This window comes from Capra hircus, unplaced genomic scaffold (assembly GCF_001704415.2).
Source record: "Capra hircus breed San Clemente unplaced genomic scaffold, ASM170441v1, whole genome shotgun sequence".
Classification (NCBI taxonomy): domain Eukaryota; kingdom Metazoa; phylum Chordata; class Mammalia; order Artiodactyla; family Bovidae; genus Capra; species Capra hircus.
In genome coordinates this window covers 1-11,748 of record NW_017218737.1, presented here as the reverse complement: position 1 = coordinate 11,748, position 11,748 = coordinate 1, and the positions used below count along the sequence as shown (strand labels likewise).

The 11,748-nt window shown below is 33.5% G+C and overlaps 1 long non-coding RNA gene across 1 annotated transcript; it reads right to left on the bottom strand.

Moving 5' to 3' along the window:
- Positions 1-4,691: 4,691 nt before the first annotated feature.
- On the bottom strand, positions 4,692-9,263 carry LOC108635552. Its single transcript, XR_001917819.1, has 2 exons — positions 8,736-9,263; positions 4,692-4,741 (listed from the first exon to the last, which is right to left on the bottom strand). It is a non-coding gene; the product is annotated as an uncharacterized LOC108635552 (long non-coding RNA).
- Between the last annotated feature and the right edge of the window lie 2,485 nt (positions 9,264-11,748).

Below are 11,748 nucleotides of genomic sequence, written 5' to 3'. Positions count from 1 at the left end.
AAGAACATATAACAATTATAAATATATATGCACCACCAATAGGAGCACCACAATATGTAAGACAAATGCTAACAAGTATGAAAGGGAAATCAACAATAACACAATAATAGTGGGGAGACTTTAATACCCCACTCACACCTATGGACAGATCAACTAAACAGAAAATTAAACAAAGAAATGCAAACTTTAAATGATACATAGACCAGTTAGACCTAATTGATATCTATAGGACATTTCACCCCCAAACAATGAATTTCACCTTTTTCTCAAGCACACATGGAACCTTCTCCAGGATAGATCACATCCTGGGCCATAAATCTAAACCTTGATAAATTCAAAAAAATCGAAATCATTTCAAGCATCTTTTCTGACCATAATGCATTAAGATTAGATCTCAATTACAGGAGAAAAACTATTAAAAATTCCAACATATGGAGGCTGAACAACACACTTCTGAATAACCAACAAATCACAGAAGAAATCAAAAAAGAAATCAAAATATGCATAGAAACGAATGAAAATGAAAACACAACAACCCAAAACCTGTGGGACACTATAAAAGCAGTGCTAAGAGGAAAGTTCATAGCAATACAGGCATACCTCAAGAAACAAGAAAAAAGTCAAATAAATAACCTAACTCTACACCTAAAGCAACTAGAAAAGGAAGAAATGGAGAACCCCAGGGTTAGTAGAAGGAAAGAAATCTTAAAAATAGGGCAGAAATAAATGCAAAAGAAACAAAAGAGACCATAGCAAAAATCAACAAAGCCAAAAGCTGGTTCTTTGAAAGGATAAAAAATTGACAAACCATTAGCCAGACTCATCAAGAACAAAGAGAGAAAAATCAAATCAATAAAATTAGAAATGAAAATGGAGAGATCACAACAGACAACACAGAAATACAAAGGATCATAAGAGACTACTATCAGCAATTATATGCCAATAAAATGGACAACGTGGAAGAAATGGACAAATTCTTAGAAAAGTACAATTTCCAAAACTGAACCAGGAAGAAATAGAAAATCTTAACAGACCCATCACAAGCACAGAAATTGAAACTGTAATCAGAAATCTTCCAGCAAACAAAAGCCCAGGTCCAGACGGCTTCACAGCTGAATTCTACCAAAAAATTTCGAGAGAGCTAACACCTATCCTCCTACTCAAACTCTTCCAGAAAATTGCAGAGGAAGGTAAACTTCCAAACTCATTCTATGAGGCCACCATCACCCTAATACCAAAACCTGACAAAGATGCACAAAAAAGAAAACTACAGGCCAATATCACTGATGAACATAGATGCAAAAATCCTCAACAAAATTCTAGCAATCAGAATCCAACAACACATTAAAAAGATCATACACCATGACCAAGTGGGCTTTATCCCAGGGATGCAAGGATTCTTCAATATCCACAAATCAATCAATGTAATTCACCACATTAACAAATTGAAAAATAAAAGCCATATGATTATCTCAATAGATGCAGAGAAGGCCTTTGACAAAATTCAACATCCATTTATGATAAAAACTCTCCAGAAAGCAGGAATAGAAGGAACATACCTCAACATAATAAAAGCTATATATGACAACCCACAGCAAACATTATCCTCAATGGTGAAAAATTGAAAGCATTTCCCCTAAAGTCAGGAACAAGACAAGGTGCCCACTTTCACCGCTACTATTCAACATAGTTCTGGAAGTTTTGGCCACAGCAATCAGAGCAGAAAAAGAAATAAAAGGAATCCAAATTGGAAAAGAAGAAGTAAAACTCTCACTGTTTGCAGATGACATGATCCTCTACATGAAAACCCTAAAGACTCCACCAGAAAATTACTAGAGCTAATCAATGAATATAGTAAAGTTGCAGGATATAAAATCAACACACAGAAATCCCTTGCATTCCTATACACTAATAATGAGAAAGTAGAAAAAGAAATTAAGGAAACAATTCCATTCACCATTGCAACGAAAAGAATAAAAATACTTAGGAATATATCTACCTAAAGAAACTAAAGACCTATATATAGAGAAAACTATAAAACACTGATGAAAGAAATCAAAGAGGACACTAATAGATGGAGAAATATACCATGTTCATGGATCGGAAGAATCAATATAGTGAAAATGAGTATACTACCCAAAGCAATTTACAAATTCAATGCAATCCCTATCAAGCTACCAGCCATATTTTTCACAGAACTAGAACAAATAATTTCAAGATTTGTATGGAAATACAAAAAACCTCGAATAGCCAAAGCAATCTGAGAAAGAAGAATGGAACTGGAGGAATCAACTTGCCTGACTTCAGGCTCTACTACAAAGCCACAGTCATCAAGACAGTATGGTACTGGCACAAAGACAGAAATATAGATCAATGGAACAAAATAGAAAGCCCAGAGATAAATCCACACACCTATGGACACCTTATCTTTGACAAAGAGGCAAGAAATATACAATGGAGTAAAGACAATCTCTTTAACAAGTGGTGCTGGGAAAACTGGTCAACCACTTGTAAAAGAATGAAACTAGATCACTTTCTAACACCACACACAAAAATAAACTCAAAATGGATTAAAGATCTAAAATAAGACCAGAAACTATAAAACCCTAGAGGAGAACATAGGCAAAACACTCTCAGACATAAATCACAGCAGGATCCTCTATGATCCACCTCCCAGAATACTGGAAATAAAAGCAAAATAAACAAATGGGATCTAATTAAAATTAAAAGCTTCTGCACAAAGGAAAATATAAGCAAGGTGAAAAGACAGCCTTCTGAATGGGAGAAAATAATAGCAAATGAAGCAACTGACAAACTAATCTCAAAAATATACAAGCAACTTATGCAGCTCAATTCCAGAAAAATAAATGACCCAATCAAAAAATGGGCCAAAGAACTAAATAGACATTTCTCCAAAGAAGACATATGGATGGCTAACAAACACATGAAAAGATGCTCAACATCACTCATTATTAGAGAAATGCAAATCAAAACCACAATGAGGTACCACTTCACACCAGTCAGAATGTCTGCGATCCAAAAATCTGCAAGCAATAAATGCTGGCGAGGGTGTGGAGAAAAGGGAACCCTCCTACACTGTTGGTGGGAATGCAAACTAGTACAGCCACTTTGGAGAAGTGTGGAGATTCCTTAAAAAATTGCAAATAGAACTGCCTTATGACCCAGCATTCCCACTGCTGGGCATACACACCGAGGAAACCAGAATTGAAAGAGACACATGTACCCAATGTTCATCGCAGCACTGTTTATAATAGCCAGGACATGGAAACAACCTAGATGTCCATCAGCAGATGAATGGATAAGAAAGCTGTGGTACATATACACAATGGAGTATTACTCAGCCATTAAAAAGAATACATTTGAATCAGTTCTGATGAGATGGATGAAACTGGAGCCAATTATACAGAGTGAAGTAAGCCAGAAAGAAAAACACCAATACAGTATACTAACACATATATATGGAATTTAGAAAGAGGGCAATGAGGACCCTGTATGCAAGACAGCAAAAGAGACACAGATGTGTATAATGGACTTTTGGACTCAGAGGGAGAGGAGAGGGTGGGATGATTTGGGGAGAATGGCATTGTAACATGATACTATCATGTAAGAATCGAATCGCCAGTCTATGTCCGACGCAGGATACAGCATGCTTGGGGCTGGTGCACAGTGATGATCCAGAGAGATGTTATGGGGAGGAGGTGGGAGGGGGTTCATGTTTGGGAACGCATGTACACCCATGGTGGATTCATGTCAATGCATGGCAAAACCAATACGGTATTGTAAAGTAAAATAAAGTAAAAATAAAAATTAAAAAAATAAAAAGATAGTGCTGATGACTCTATTTGCAGGGCAATAAGGGAGAAGCAGACATAAAGGACACACTTTTGGACACAGCGAGGGAAGGAGAGGGCGCGGTGATTTGTGAGAGTAGCACTGAAACATATACATTGCCATATGTTAAACAGACAGCCAGTGGGAATTTGCTGTATGACTCGGAGAAGGCAGTGGCACCCCACTCCAGTACTCTTGCCTGGAGAATCCCATGGATGGAGGAGCCTGGTGGGCTGCAGTCCATGGGGTCGCTAAGAATCGGACACGACTGAGTGACTTCACTTTCACTTTTCACTTTCCTACAATGGAGAAGGAAGTGGCAACCCACTCCATTGTTCTTGCCTGGAGAATCCCAGGGACTAGGGAGCCTGGTGGGCTGCCGTCCATGGGGTCGCACAGAGTCGGACATGACTGAAGTGACTTAGCAGCAGCAGCAGCAGGGAACCCAAAGCCTGTGCTCTGTGACAACAAGACAGGTGGGGTGGAGAGGAAGGTGGGAGGAAGGTTCAAGAGGAGGGGACACATGTATACCCATGGCTGATTTATGCTGATGTATGGCAGAAACCATCACAATATTGCAAAGCAATTATCCTCCAATTAAAAATAAAAGAAAATTTTTAAAAAAAGATTCTAATCAATAATGATTAGGAAAAAGATAATTTAACTTCACACTCAAGTCAAATGTTTTTTGATCAACCAAGCTGTGTTTCTACCTAGAATCAACAATTTTACCTTTGCATTTGAGAAAGGAAAAATAATTTATTTTCAATAAAGTATTTAAAAAGGAAACAGAATCCATTCAAATAATTTGGTAATGTGAATTTAAAAAATCCAAATACCTTAACTTCTTCACATAATTCAGTAAGTCGAGCTTCTACATCCATTTCCTCTGAAAGGAGTAAACAGTAATTAAAGTAAGTATTTCAATGTTATATATCCGAAAATTATTTTTGAAATTTTATAAGTAAATTACTTTTAAAAATCTAGGAGGTTACAAAATATCTGGACTATATTAGATGAATTGAATTTCAATGTAATATATTTCCATAAATACATTAAACAGTAATGTGATGATTATTAAATTATATGTTCAGATTACAGGCATACCTCAAAAATACTGTGGTTCAGGTCCAGAACACTACAATTGGGCAAACACTGCAATAAAGCCAGCAACATGAATTTTTTGGTTTTTCAGTGCATATAAAAAGTTATGTTTACACTATACTGTAGTATATTAAGTATACAACAGCATTATGTCTAAAAAAACAATGTATATACTTTCATTAAAAAATACTGTATTGATAAAAAAAAAGTGCCAACCATCACCTGAGCCTTCAATGAGTTGTAATTTTTTTTGGTAATAGTTACATAAAAAAAAAAAAATCACTGATCATAGATCATCATAATATAAGGATAATAATGAAAAAGCTTGAAATATTGGGAGAACTACCAAAATGTGACACAGAGACACAAAATGGTGCCAACAGACTTGCGTGGGACAAGGTTGCCATGTATCTTCAATTTGTAAAACCACAGTATCCTGAAGCGCAATAAAGTGAAGTATGCCTGTATTAAATTAAGAGTCAAACACTGTCAAGAAGTACTGACTACAGGCCTCAAGTAACCAGCACAACTGCATCATGGAAAAGATAAAACATATAACTAAAGTTTTACTGTATTTCACATATTAAAAAGTCTAGTAATCTTAGTATTTTGTATTACATATGCACATACTTTACCTTTTACAAAAGCTATTTCTAAAAAGTTCAAGTCAAAATAATAAAAACATACCTGGAATATAAGCTACTGAATGAAAATGAATGACAAAATTCTTTTCAACAAAAATGTAAGTTTATATCTTAGTTCAATAAATTTAGTTTCCTATAAGGCAGTCTAAAACCAAGGCCATTTTTTTTCTATATAATCTTGACTTATATTTAATGTATGCTATAACCATTTACACAGAGGGGATGCAGATTAACTTACAATTAAAATGGTAATATTTACAAAGGAATACAGAAACCAACGGAATAGAATCAGTTATTTTTTGCAGGGAAAAGATTTTGCTAACGCCTAAAATATCACGTTTAGATACACTTACGTTTATCTGAAATCAAACTAAAATGAGTTTTCCTGGGACAACTCTAACAGCATAGTTACCAACACACAAAATTCCGTAATCTTGCTGCTAGAGTGACTTTAATTGATCATTCTCACTCAAAGACAAGAAAACATTTTTGTGGTATCTTTGAATTCATTCCTCAGCTCACTTATCTCATAAGGTATACTAAATATTTACTTCTTGATAAAAGAATGGCAAACATTTAAATTTGATAAAATAAAGCAGTTACACTGCTGAGAACAAAACCAAACTATGATCTGAACAATAAATACTCCACTGATAACTAAAACCAGTAGGACACAAATGTTATATAATTCACAAAATATATATAAATAACCACTGATAACTAAAGAAATTTGCTTCAATTTCACAAATCATTTCACTATCAGATAAATCAGTGGCTTCTAATGTTATGTTAAAAAAAAAAATCTGCGACAGACCGTGTTAAAATCGTAACTTTCATATGCCAACATCTATTTTCATATCACTCATGATGTTTTCCTGAGATAGAAGAAAATCAGCAAAATTGATCTCAGTAGGTTACATATCCTATTAATTTTTTTAAAAATGAGCATAAACTTTGTAGAGTTTGATACACTTTCGTCATCTTTACATACCAGAGCTTAAATGCAGAAACTGGTCTATGCATTATGATTCTTGAGAGCTACTTCAATGCAAACACCTTAAGGGATGCTTAAATGTAAAACTTAACTTCAAAATCTTTGGGTTGAAATGACTTAAAAATAATTTAGGATTTTAACTGAGTTTAATTTTTTTTAATGCCTATATACCTATTTATATAATTTTCTAGAGATTTACATAAATTTCTAGAATAACAAAGGTTATTAATTTCTAGCTTTTTTTTTTTTTTTTGCCATGTCATGTAGCTTGTGGGATCTCAGTTTTTCCACCAGGTTTTGAACTCAGGCCATGACAGTGAAAGCCCAGAATCTTAGCCAGTAGGCCACCAGGGAACTCCCTACAAACTTCTTAAACTTGGCTCCTCTTGCTAATCCAAGATGGCAACCTAGAACACATCCTTCCATATTTTCAAATATACACATATATGAGATCTGGAGTTACTGTTTTATAAAAAATGGGCTGTATTTTACAAACTTTCTGCATGATATCTCTCAGTAGTATTTCATGCAAATCTGATATGCAGCTCTAAAGCACTTTTTAAAAAATGGCTATATAATATTCCTTGGTGTAAGGACCTCATAATTTTATTCACACTCTATTCTAAATGATGGACATTTATCTGTGTTTTCAGTGTTTTGTCACTAAGAACACTGTGATGAACATGCATGTACAAATACCATTACAAAGTAGTAATCCTTTCTATGCTACAAAAAACTAGTACTCCTTTCTATGAACAAAAGTGCAACTGCTAGAGGTCAAAGGGTAAATGTATCTTAAATTTATTTTCTAAATTTATTTACCCACTCATCTATTCATTCATTCAATAAATATCCTAATACAATGTCAGGAATGAAGGATAAAAGATATACACATATTTTTAGAAGAATTATTTAACTAAGTTCATTATGTTTTAGTTTTGAATCAAGTTTTTTCCTATCCAACCAAAAACTGGGCCCTTCTTTATAGAGACCTTATTAAATGAGCAGCATTTAAAAAAATCATTTAGAATGCTCACATGTAAACTGATAGGCTGGCAATGCAACAGGAAATGAGTAGTACAATTTTTTGCTAAAGAGAACACTAAAATATGTCATAAATGACCATAATTTCATACCATGAGTTCTTTAACTTTTATACTTAAGTTACTTAACGAGAGGATTAAATTATGTTCCAAGATAATGATCATAAATAAATCTTCAACTTTTCTTTATTCCTTCCTGGTAAGTTTCTAGCTTAACAATTTTAGTGAAAACTGACTCAATGGAAATATTTCTGAGCTAATTTTCATCTGAGAAATGTGGAGAAAGATTTTGGCTTCTTAATTTCCTTTTGTCCATACTTTTGAAAACTGAGAGACAAATGCTGTGATTTAATTTTATTTTTTATTTCTATAGCTTTTCATAACTTTTAAAAAATGTTAATTGTGATGGTCTACTCAAACTAAAAACTTTTAATATACTTAGGGAAAGATAATAAACTAAGTACTATTGTTATTCAAGAACAAAAGTCTAAAACATATAGAGAAATATACCAATGAAATAATGAAATCAGAATATCTCTTTTCAAATATGTAATATATCTGGGTAGCAGTGATTTGATATTCCTATATTTTGCTTTTTAAATTTAGAATAAAAAAATAAATGCAAACTGACTCAAAAAACAAAACCAGATATTAAAGATGTTTCTCTGTTTATTCTATAATACATGAAATTAGCTTCAGTTTTCAAACCACATTTTATTACCTTTAGCCCTACCCAAAGACAAATTGACTTTGAACAAATTTAAGTCATTACCATTAAACTAACAAATTCTGGCAATGAACATAGTTTCTAAAAAGTGCTCTTTGCAGGAACTCTAAAATGAATATGGGAAAAAAACAAAGAAATCTTTGCATTTAACATTTCCAATTTTAAATGTTCCAAAATCCTGAACATTAAAAACTAAGAATTAACCAAAGCTCAACTACAAATCAGGTTGATTCTTAAAGTAAGTTCTTAAGTAAGGGTGGCAGGAATATACAATATTAAAAAATACATATTTATGAAATTTGATACTAAATTAAAGCAAAGTTTCTTATTGATTAAAAGGGATTATTTACTTAACCTATTTGTGAACGTACCTAGACAGGTGTCTTTCTGGGTTGCTGGCTGTTTTCTTCTGAGAAGGCGCTCATAAAGGACCTGCATGTTGGCTTTGGCTAGTTATAAGGATTGCACACAGCACTAGTTACTATACTCCTTTTACAACAAAATTTACTAGAATTTTCCACTTTGTGATTAATAGATTTAGTATTGATTCACTAGTGCAATTGGATTAGAACACCAAAGCAGAATCTTTCAGTTAGTTGATTAGCTTATTAGAATTACAAATGATGTACATTCATGTTTATGTTACTTTGTTCTTTTTCCTAAGTGCATGTGCCACTCAACATTTCATAATCCAGTATTATTTTTATGTTTTACTATCTAAACTCAGAATTTTAAGAGTTGGCAGAGGTGTCAGAGATCAGCAAGGTCAATCCTCTGCTTTTACAAGTGTAGAGACTGGGGCCAAAAAGGTTTCATAACTTGCTAAAGCCTAGATTTCAGAATTCATAATGCTCATTTTCAAAAACAGTTCTTTACCAAACCAGTATTTTAACTGAATGTCATTAAAAAATGTACATCATTCATCTACGAGAAAAGAAAAAGACACAAGCAAAATGGAATTCAAGGCATTATTTTTAAAAAGGGAATGGAGTTTAGATAAACTCTTCATAGCATGGCAGAATTTGAAGACTTTATTAGACTTATTTGAAATACAGACTTACTTAAAATATTGACTTTAGACTTATTTGAAAACCCGAGAAAAGTGCTAAATAGGAGAAGGAACCAGAATACACCCTCTAACCAAGAATTACTTTTTATAAACTTAATAAAACTGGTGGATATACTAATATTTAGTGAACAGTGTTTTACAGAAATATCTGGTACCTAACAAATTTAGTTTTGCTAGGATAAAAATAAACAATTTTAACAGTTTGGAAAGTGCAATAGTTTTATTCTGAATAGTTAACAAAAATTTTAGATTTTTTTTCCTGGAAGACACATTTAAGAATAAACTAAAATTCACAACAATAGAAAAGAAAATATAAATAATAATGAAAAGTTTAAGGATAACCTGAAGTGTTACTAATAAATATTTATTGAAGATGAATTTTGATTTTTAAAAATCCCTAGGAAACTACTATAAAGTATATGCTGATGCCTATGTACCTTTCAATTGTCAACAAAATCTTCCCTGTGCTATTTCATTCACTTATCTATTCAACAAATATATTTTTGAGTAAATACTATGTGTAAGGTACTAATAATTTTAATCTATCACTATTATCTACTTATCTAAAATTTAAGTCGGGGTTTGCTTTAGAATTTTGTTTTCTGGTGAAATATTTTAAGCAAATAATTTGGAATAAAATTGATATTTACTCCTGAAATTAAATATAAGGGCTTTTTAAAATTATGATATTTTCTATATTATATTCATAAGCTCAAAATAATACATGTGTCATAAAATCCATCTTTTATCTGAGAGAAAGTTAAAAAAGCATATAAACAAATGAATTATCAAACTGACGTTAGCTAAGTTAGTGATAAAGTGCTAATACTATCTATGCTTTGAAATAAATCTTAGTCTTTGACAAGAGATGCCTGTTTAAACACTATTTCCTTCTGAAGAAAAATATTTTTTTTCTTAGTTAAAATGTGGTATAAGTGTTTTTCACTTGAAAATATTACACGTTAAAACTATTTGACAATTACACAGGCATGGACAGGCCCACTTCCCTTTAGGGCGCTCTGTACTGAAACCACAAGGAATGCCCCTTGGCTGGGCTGCTTCTCTGGCCTCTCTCCAACGCTGGACTGACTCCTCATTAAGGGAATGGGGAGGTCAAAGCTCTCCAGAGACAGAGACCTGCTCTTTCCTCAGCACCCTGCTCAGCCCGAGGGAATTCCTCCATTAACACCCTCTGCTTTCTGCATGCCCTCATCTTTCTTTCTGACACACTCTGCACATCTGGATCCCATCAATCCTCCTGCCCTTAGAGGAGAAGTCAGTTTGGATACTCAGCCCCAGTTACTCACCAGTAGTAGGGGACAACAGTGGTGCAAACATGCAGTCCTAAGCGCTACATGATGGTGCCTCTGTGAGTTCTACAACATTCAACACCTAAACTGTTAACAGATTCTCCTCAGAAATGCCATTATAACTGGTCTAACTACTATTCACTACTTTTCAGGAATATGGTATTGTCCTTTAATAATATTATGTTTGACAGTTTTTGTGGTCTGACCATTAAACCTAAATTAACCAAAATTCATCACACAGTTCTCTTAAGAAAATGTGTTTGAGCTCCAAAGGACAAAATTTAAAAATAAATGGGGTATAATTTACCCATTAATTGAGAACAAGTAATAGCCTAAATTAGTTCTATTCTATAAACAATTCTTTCATTTTCAAAAAAACAACATTTTTAAAAGTTCACATTTGAGGCAGTAGTCTCTTAAAGAACTTTCCTAAGGAAAGCAAATGGATGCTAAGTATATAAAACAGCAAGGAAAAGAATATTTTAGAGAAGCAGTAACCAAAATGTTTCTGTTGCTACTGTTTTTGTCTTTGAGGACGCAACACATTCTCAGGGCAAAGAAGGAAAACCAAACAAACGCATAACACTGTACTGTAAAGGGCAATACAACAAGAGACTCACCTCATGATACACAAGCACTCCAAATAAGTCAATCTCGAGTAAGAACTGATTCTAATGATAAATAGAATAACCCCGGAATTATCATCAACTACCACACAGACGCCACGCTGAGACTAAGTAGGGTACACATACCACAGCCTGTTACCACCGCTGAAGATTTAAAGTGAGGTAGCCAGCGATCTTATTGTCCTCTATCTTATAAGCCTAATATGAAGCTCAAAGTAGGCAATTATAAAAAGGGCCTCTTCCTCTCAATACAGACCACAGGAATATATATATTCACCCACACCAGTGACTAATTTTGAAAGTGCCTCATATTGTGACATAAAAAGACTAAATCCTCTATGAGAACACAAGAACATAAAGAAACAGTGACAACTTCTCC